General features: G+C 33.7%; 1 protein-coding gene and 1 pseudogene across 4 annotated transcripts in view; one reads left to right on the top strand and one right to left on the bottom strand.

Annotated features, from left to right (window-relative positions):
- RBM41 (RNA binding motif protein 41) overlaps positions 1-9,380 on the bottom strand; it is a 58,253-nt gene that overhangs the window by 9,541 nt on the left and 39,332 nt on the right. The window lies entirely within an intron of this gene.
- On the top strand, positions 5,195-5,313 carry LOC112482046 (annotated as a pseudogene).

Here is a 9,380-nt window from a genome sequence, read left to right as displayed (position 1 = left end):
ACCCAGCCATAAGAAGAGATGAAATACTGCCATTTGTGACAATAGGATGGACCTTGAGATAATCATGCTAAGCGAAATAAGCCAGACAGAAAAAGTTGAAAACCACATGATATCACTTATATTTGGGATATAAACCTAAAAGCAACAAACACAGGACAGAGACGCATGGACAGGGACAATAGACTAGTATTTACCAAAGGTGGCGGGGGGTTGGGGGGCAGGGAGGGAGGGAGGAAGATAAGGTAAAAGGGGTCAAATATGTGGTGACAGAAAGAAATCTAACTATGAAAAGTGAACACACTGTGTAAATATATATATGCCTTACTGTTAAAGTGTACAGCTGAAACTTATTGGATTTCGTTAACCAATGTCACCGCAAAAAAATAATTAATTAAAAAAAGAAACTACTATGACCAATTCTATGCTAACAAAGTCATTAATCTAGAAGAAAATGATAAATTCCTCGAAACGTACAGCCTACACTATGACTAAATCATCAGAAATAGAGCATATGAACGGATTTTTAACTAGTAATGAGATCCAATCAGTAATCAAAAACCTCCCAACAAAGAAAACCCCAGGGCCAGATGGCTTCATAGGTGAATTTTACCAAACATTTAAAGAAGAATGAATACCATTCCTTCTCAAACTCTTCTAAAATATTGAAGAGGAGGGAACACTCCCAAACCAATTTTATGAGGAGAGCATTACCCAAAGCAGAAAAAGACATTACAAGAAAAAAAAATACTATAGGCCAATATACCCAATAAATACAGATGCGAAGATCTTCAACAGAAAACTAGTAAACTGAATTCAAAAACACATTAAAAGGATTGTGGTATTTATGACCATGTGCTATTTATCCTTGGGACACAAGGATGATTCAAAACATGAAAATCAATGTGATATACCACATTACCAGAATGAAGGATAAAAATCACACAATCATATCAATAGATATAGAAAATGCATTTGACCAAATCCAACATCCTTTTATGATAAAAATGCTCAATAAACTAGGAATATAAAAAATTTACCTCAATATGATAAACACCATATATGAAAAGTCTGTCACAGCTAACCTCATACTCAAGAGTAAAAAACTTAAGGCTTTTCCTTTCCTTTAAGATCAGGAATAAGGCAAGGATGCCCACCCACTCTTTTTACTTTTATTTAACATAGTACTAGAAGTCCTAAAGAGAGCAATTAGACAAGAAAAACAAAAATAAAGGCACCCAAACTAGAAAGTAAGACATAAAATTATCTGTTTGTATATGACATAATCCTATGTGTAGAAACCCTAAAGATTTCACAATAAAACTATTAAAACTAATAAACAAATTCAATAGAGTTGCAAGATACAAAATCAACATTTAAGAAAAACAATCCCATTTACAATAGCATCGAAAAGAATATACTTAGAAATAAATTTATTTCAAGAGCTGAAAGACTTATACACAGAAAACTATAAAACACTGATGAAAAAATTGAAAAATACACAAATAAATGGAAAGATATTCTATATTTATGGATTGGAAGTATTGTCAAAATATTGTCAAAATGTCCATACTACTCAAAATGATCTACAGATTCAATGCAATTCTTATTAAAGTCCCCATGGCAATTTATGTGAAAAACAAAATTTTGAAATTCATACGGAACCAAAACAGACCCCAAATAGACAAAGCAATCTTGAGGAAGAACAAATCAATAGGCATCACATTTCTTGATTTCAAATTACAGTTATCAATACAGTATGGTACTGGCATAAAAAGGACACATTGACCAGTGGGACAGAATAGACAGCCCAGAATAAACCATACATTTATGGTAAATTGATCTTCAACAAGAGGGGCAAGAATACATAATGGGGAAAAGATAGTGTCTTCAATAAGTGATGCTGGGAAAACTGTATATCCAGTGCAAAAGAATGAAACTGGACACTTATCTTACACAATAAACAAAAATCAACTCAAAATGGATTAAAGATTTAAAAATAAGACTAGAAACTCTAAAACTTCAAGAAGAAAACATGGGAGAAAAGCTTCTTGACACTGATTTATTGGATATGCCATCAAAAGCAAAGCACTAAAAGCCAAAGTAGACAAGTGGGAATACATCAACTAAAATCCTGTACAGCAAAGGAAACAATCAGCAAAGTGAAAAGGCAACCTATGGAATGGGTGAATATATTTGCAAATCATATATTTGATAAAAGATTACTATCTAAAATATATAAGGGAATCCTATAACTCAACCCCCCCAAAAAACAAATAACCCAATTCAAAAAATGGGTAAAAAGTTGAAAATCACATATCACTTATATGTGGGATATAAACCTAAAAGCAACAAATGAACAGGACAAACAGAGACTCATGGACATGGACTATAGACTAGTGGTTATGAGAGTGTAGGGTGTGGGGGAGGAGGGGGTTGGTAGACAGTTAAAGGGAGTCAAATACAGTGGGGTAGGCGTAAGATGAAGTAGGTAAAGGGGATCAAATATATGGTAGCTGAAGGAAACTGGACTTTGGGTGGTAAACACACAATAGAATATACAGATGTCAAATTATAATGATGTACACCTGAAAATAACAGAATTATATTAATCAATGTTACCACAATAAACTTAATAAAAAAAATAAAAATAAATAAAAATAAATGGGTAAAAGACCTGAATAGACATTTCTTCAAAAAGGACATACGAATTGCCAGCAGGCATATGAAAAAGATATTCAAAATCCTGTTTACCTAATCATCAGAGAAATGCAAATCAAAACCTCAATAGGATAACACTTTATGCTGTTAAAATGGCTATTATAAAAATAAAAACAAAAACAAAAGATAAGTGTTGGTGATGATGTGGAGAAATTTTAACCCTTGTACAGTATTGGTGTGAATGTAAGTTGGTACAACCAGTATAGAAAACAGTATGGAGGTTTCTCAAAAAATTGAAAATAGAACTACTATATAATTTAGTAAACTCACTTCTGGGTTTATACCCAAAAGAATTGGAATCAGGGTCTGGAAGAAATATCTGCATTCCTTTGTTCATTGCTGCATTATTTACAATGGCAAAGACATGGAAACAACCTAAATGTCCACTGATAGACGAATGGATAAAGAAAATGTGTATAAATATAATGGAATATTATTCAGTCTTAAAAAAGAAATCAATCTTGTCAATCATTGCAACATAGATGGACTTAAAAGACATTATGCTAAGTGAAATAAACCAGACACAGAAAAACAAATACGACATGATCCCACTCATATCAGGAATCTAAAATAGTTAAATTCATAGATGTAGAGAACAGAATCATGTTTACCAGGGGCTGGGGTTAATTGGAAAAGTATTCATCAGGAGGTAGACAGTTTCACTTATAAAAGATGAATAAGTCCTATAGAACTACATTACGGAATAATGCACATAATTAACAATTCTATACTGAATACTTAAAAATTTGTTAAGAGAGTAGATCTTATGTTAAATGTTCATATCAAAGAAAAAAGAGAGAGGGAGTAAATTTTTGGAGATAATAGTTTAAGACACTGTATATGGTGACAGTTTCACAGTGTATACCTTCAAACTCATCAAGATGCATACATTAAATGTGTACAGCTTTTCTGGATGTCAATCATACTTCAATTTTTAAAAATGTAATCAAAGAGGTGAAGAACTTGTACACTAAAAACCACAAAACATTGCTCGATTAAAGACAAAAATAAATGCATAGATAGCTCATGTTTGTGGATTAGAAGACAACATTGTTAAAATGTCCACACTACCCAAAGTGATCTACAGATTTAATGCAATTCCTATCAAAATCTCAATAGTATTTTTATAGAAACAGAAAAGTAAAATCTTAAAATTCATATGGTACTACAAGAGACCCCAAATAGCCAAAGCAATCTTGAGAAATGAGAACAAAACTGGAGGTCTCAAACTTCTTAATTTCAAAACACATTACAAATCTACAGTAATCAAAATGGTATGATACTGGCATAAAGACAGACATACAGAACACAATAGAGAGGCTGGAACTAAACCCACATATATACAGTCAACCGATTGACAAGGGGGGCAAGATAAACAAAGGGGAAAAGACAGTACCTTTAACAAGGTGATATTCATATGCAAAAGAATAAAATTGGACTCATGTTATACCATACATAAAAACCAACTCAAAATGGATTAGACTTAAACATGAGAACTGAAACTCTAAAACTCCCAGAAGAAAATAGGATAAAAGCTTCATGACACTGGCCTTGGCAATGATTTCTTGGATATTATATCAGAAGTACAGGTAACAAAAGCGAAAGTCAAGTGGGACAACATCAACAAAAATGCTTCTGCACAGCAAAAGAAACACTCAACAATGTGAAAAGCCAACCTATGAAATGGAAGAAGATATTTGGAAACCATATAGAGGTTAATATCCAAGATAAATAAGGAACTCAACAGAAAAAATATAAACAACCCAATTTTAAAAAATGGGCAAAAGACCTAAATAGACATCTCCTCAAAGAACACATACAGAAAATAAATGTTGATGAGGGTGTGGAGAAATTGGAACCCTTGTGCAGTTGGTAAAATGTAAAATGGTGCAGCGAACACTATGGAGGGTCTCAAAAAAATTAAAACTAGAACTACCAAGTGATCCAGCAATCTGATCTCTGGGTACTTATCCAAAAGAATTAAAATCAGGATCTCAAAGAGATATTTAAACTCACATTCAGTGCACTGTTTATAATAGCAAAGAGATGGAAACAACCTAAATGTCTGTCACAGATGAGTGGATAAAGAAAATGTGGTATAATATACAATAGAATATTATTCAGCTAGAAAAAAGAAATCGTGTCATATGCAATAGCATAAACGAAACTTGAGGGCATTAAGCCAGTTACGACAGGACAAATACTGCATGATTTCACTTGTAAAAGGTATCTATGGTACTCAAACTCAAGAAGAAACTAGAATGGCGGTTGCCAGGACCGGGGGGAAGGGGAAAATGGAGGATTGCTGTTCAATGGGTATAAAGTTGTCATATAAGATGAAAAAATCCTAGAGGTCTTCTGTACAGCTTTATACCTGTAGTTAACAACGTTGTAATGTACACTTAAAATTTTGTTAAGATGGTAGATCTCAGGTTATGTGTAGTTTACTACAATAATAAAAAAAAAAAGATAAGGAGCCTACAGCCATGCCACTCTGAACACGCCCGATCTCGTCTGATCTCGGAAGTTAAGCAGGGTCCGGCCCAGTGAGTACTTGGATGGGAGACCACCTAGGAAGACCAGGTGCTACAGGTGTAAAAAAAAAAAAAAAAGATAAGAAAAAAAGAGATCTCTATATATTCACTAGTGTTAAGTTAGATCCTTTGATATCTTAAAGGAACTTGAGAAGTCAGACAACTGCAAAAGCAAAGGGCTAGAAAACAGAATCCACTTAAATGACTTAACCATTGAAACACATGAGTTAATATATTAAGCACTGTAATAAGCAGATTATTTACATCTCAAAGTCTTTAGAAGCTGAATATTCACATATTTATCATTTAACTATACTTTTACCTTAAAGGCAAGGACAGAATAACTGACTTATGATTCACTTAAGTAATTTCATGTGATCTAGTTTTGGCTCTGAAATACTCATCATGAAAGCATCACCAAATTAAATGACCGTAGAAAGGGGTATGTGAAACATCCAGCAAGTTTCTCACTAAGTAGGAAAGATCCATACTAAGATTGTTTCCTTTGATATAAACATTCTTAAAAAATCAAGAGGAATTCTGGTTGAGGTGGCTCAGTCGCTTCTTACTTGGATGCATCCTCTCTGCTCAAAAAAAAACATACATATATACACACATACACACAGGCATATACACATGTATATATCCACAACATACATATATGTTCATATATATGCATATGTAAAAATATACAGCTAGGCTAGAAAACAAAATAAACATTTCTGTGAAACAAAAACAAACTCCAGGTGAAAATAGAGGATGAAGCTCTTCCTCTGCAATACAGTATTATTTTATATTTTTAACCTTTATATAAATGATATTATGCTGCATGCTACTTGTTTTAAATTTTTTTTAATTAAAATTGTTAGGATGACATTGATTAATAAAATCAAGTAAGTTTCAAGTGTACAACAATACATCATATGTATATTGCATTGTATGCTCATCACCCAAAGTTAAATTTCCTTCTGTCACCAAGTATTTGACCCCCTCTACCTCATCTACCTCCTCTCTTCCCTGCTTCCCTCTGGTAACCACTAATCCACTGTCCATGTCCATGAGTCTGTTTGTCAGGTTTGTTTGTTGCATTCAGTTTTGTATCCCACATATGAGTGAAATCATATGGTCTTCAACTTTTTCTGACTTATTTTGCTTAGCATGATTATCTCAAGGTCCATCCATATTGCTGCAAATGGCAGTATTTCATCTTTTCTTATGGTCGAGTAATATTCCATTGTATACATGTACCACGGCTTCATTATCCAATCATCTATCGAAGGACACTTCGGTTGCTTTCATGTCCTGGCCACCGTGAATAATGCTGCTGTGACCATGGGGGTGCATATATCTTTGCGGATAAATGTTTTCAGGTTTTTTTGTTTAAATATCCAGAAAAGGGATTGCTGGATCATATGGTAATTCAATCCTTATTTTTTGAGGAACCTCCATACTGTTTTCCATAGTGGCTGTACCAATTTACATTCCCACCAGCAGTGCATGAGGGTTCCTTTTGCCCATAGCCTTTCAACACTTGTTATTACTTGTCCTGTTGATGGCAGCCATTGTAACAAGTGTGAGATGGTATCATATTGTGGTTTTGATTTGCATTTACCTAAGAGCTAGTAAAGTTGAGTATCTTTTCCTATGTCATATGTCAGGTCCTCTGCCCATTTTTAAATTGGATTTTTTTTTTAATTGTTGAGTTTTATGAGTTCTTTGTATATTTTGGATATTAGGCCCATATTGGAGGTGTTGTATGCAAATATATTCTCCCATTTGGACAGGTGCCTCTTTGCTTTGTTGGTGGTTTCTTTTGCTGTGCAGAACCTTTTTAGTTTGATATACTCCCATTCATTTATTCTTGCTTTTACTTCCCTTGCCTTTGAGGTCAAATTCAGTGCTTAAATATTTTTAAAAATGCTTTATTTTTTAGAATAGAAAAACTTAGATTTACAGAAAAATTGAGAGGACAGTACAAAGAGTTCCCATATACCTCACATTCAGTTTCCCTTATTAACATCTTACATTACTATAGTATATTTGTTAAAATAAATGAATTAAATTTGATATATTATTATTGACTAAAGTCCATAGTTAATTTAGATTCCCTTAGGTTTTCCCTAATGTCCTTTTTCTGTTCCAGGATCTCATCTAGGATACCATAGTATATTTAGTTTTCATGTGTCTTTAGGCTCCTCTTGGCTGTGGCAGTTTCTCAGACTTTGTTTTTAATGATCTTCAGTTTGAGGAAAACTGATCAGGTATTTTGTAGGATGCTCCACCACTAGAATTTTTCTGGTGTTTTCTTATGGTTAGATTGGGGTTTACAGATTATTAGGAGGAAGACCACAGTGGAAATGTGCAATTTTGATCACATCATACATACTATCAACATGATTTATGACTGTTGATGTTGGCTTTGATCACCTGAGGCAGTGTTGGGTTTCTACATTGTAATGTTACTTTTTTAATGCCTTTCCATACTGTACTCTTTGGAAAGAAGTCACTATAAGTAGCTCAAAGCTAAGGAGGGGGAGTTATGCTCCTCTTCCTTGAGGTGAGGCAGCTACATAGATTATTGAGAATTCATCTGCACGGGCTATTTGTGTCCTCTCCCCCATTTATCAATGTACTCAATTGTTTTATTTGTCATCAGTATAGACTCATAGATATTTATTCTATACTTTGGGTTATAATCCAATATTATTATTATTTTCTTTTGCACAAATCGTTCCAGCTTTGGTCACTGGAAACTTTCAGTTGGCTCCTGTGCTCTTCTGACATATCCCCAACAATATTTTTTTTATGTTGTTTTGAGCACTTCCTTACTTTCTGGCACTACAAAACGCTGAAGGCTCATCTTGCATATTTCCTGCTAGAATGAGCCATTTCTCTAAAGAGTCCAAGTTCCTTTTACTTAAGAGTGGTATTAGAAACTGAGATCTGGATGCTGAACACACTTGTTGCTATTGGAGTGTCATTTCATTTAGACTCTCTCAGTTGACAGAAAAATTAACACTAACCTATGTATATACACATATCTATAAAGATTTCTATATGTAATCATTTGTATATTAAGTTAAATTTGAGTTCATACTAATGTCTCCAACTCTAAACCATTACCGCATGGATCATTCTAGCTTCCACTCTTTGCTTATCTGTAAATTACAGTGGTGAGAAACCTGGCTCCCATCAGCTGCCATCATTTACTTAATTACTCCATTTCATTATACATGCATATCAATATCAGAATTGTTAACCAGTACCCCCATGAACACAACCTTAGCAACTAGGAAACAATGATTATGTACAGTTCTGTTTGCCTCTCTGTTGTCTCCACACATTTCCAAAGATACTCACTCACATCAGCACCTTTTCCCCAATACCTTCTGTGAGGCTGCTTCATATATTTGTTAACACAGTTAGATCCTCTTGTCAGTCTGCATTCTTTCCTAGGGTTCTGCAATCTTCTAAATGATTTTTTAATATTTGTATACATTAATGGTTATTATTCATGCTGTACAGTTTTATGGCTTCGAAAAATGTCTTGCATCCACCATTACAATATCACACAGAATAATTTTACTGCCCTAAAAATCTCCTGTGCTTCACCTATTCCTTTCTTTCCCACTCTCCCCCAAATCCTGACAACCACTGATCATTAACTGTTGCTGTAATTCTGTTTTCCAGAATGTCACATAATTAGAATCATACAAAATGTAGTTTTTCATACTTGCTTCTTTTACTTATAAATGTGCACTTATAGTCCCTCTCTGTCTTGTGGCTTGACAGTTCTTTTTTTATTGCTGAATTATATTTCATTGTATAGATGTAGTACAAGTGAATGTATCCATTTGCCTGTAGAAGAACATCTTGATTGCAAGTTTTTGGCAATTATGAATAAAACTGCTATCAACATGCTGGATTTTGTATGAATATAGGTATTCAAATCAATTGGAGTAAATAAAGAACTAGAAGCACAATTACTGATTATATGGTAAAACCATGTTTAGATTTGTAAGACACTACCAAACTATCTTCTGAAGATGTTGTACCAATTTGAATTCTCAGTAGCAATGAGTAAGAGTTCTTCAGCATACTCAACCGCATTTGGGACTGTCAATTTTA

The sequence above is a fragment of the Pteropus alecto genome, unplaced genomic scaffold (genome assembly GCF_000325575.1).
Source record: "Pteropus alecto unplaced genomic scaffold, ASM32557v1 scaffold246, whole genome shotgun sequence".
In the NCBI taxonomy this organism is placed as follows: domain Eukaryota; kingdom Metazoa; phylum Chordata; class Mammalia; order Chiroptera; family Pteropodidae; genus Pteropus; species Pteropus alecto.
Note: the sequence above shows the minus strand (reverse complement) of the source record. Positions and strands in the feature narration are given on the sequence as shown.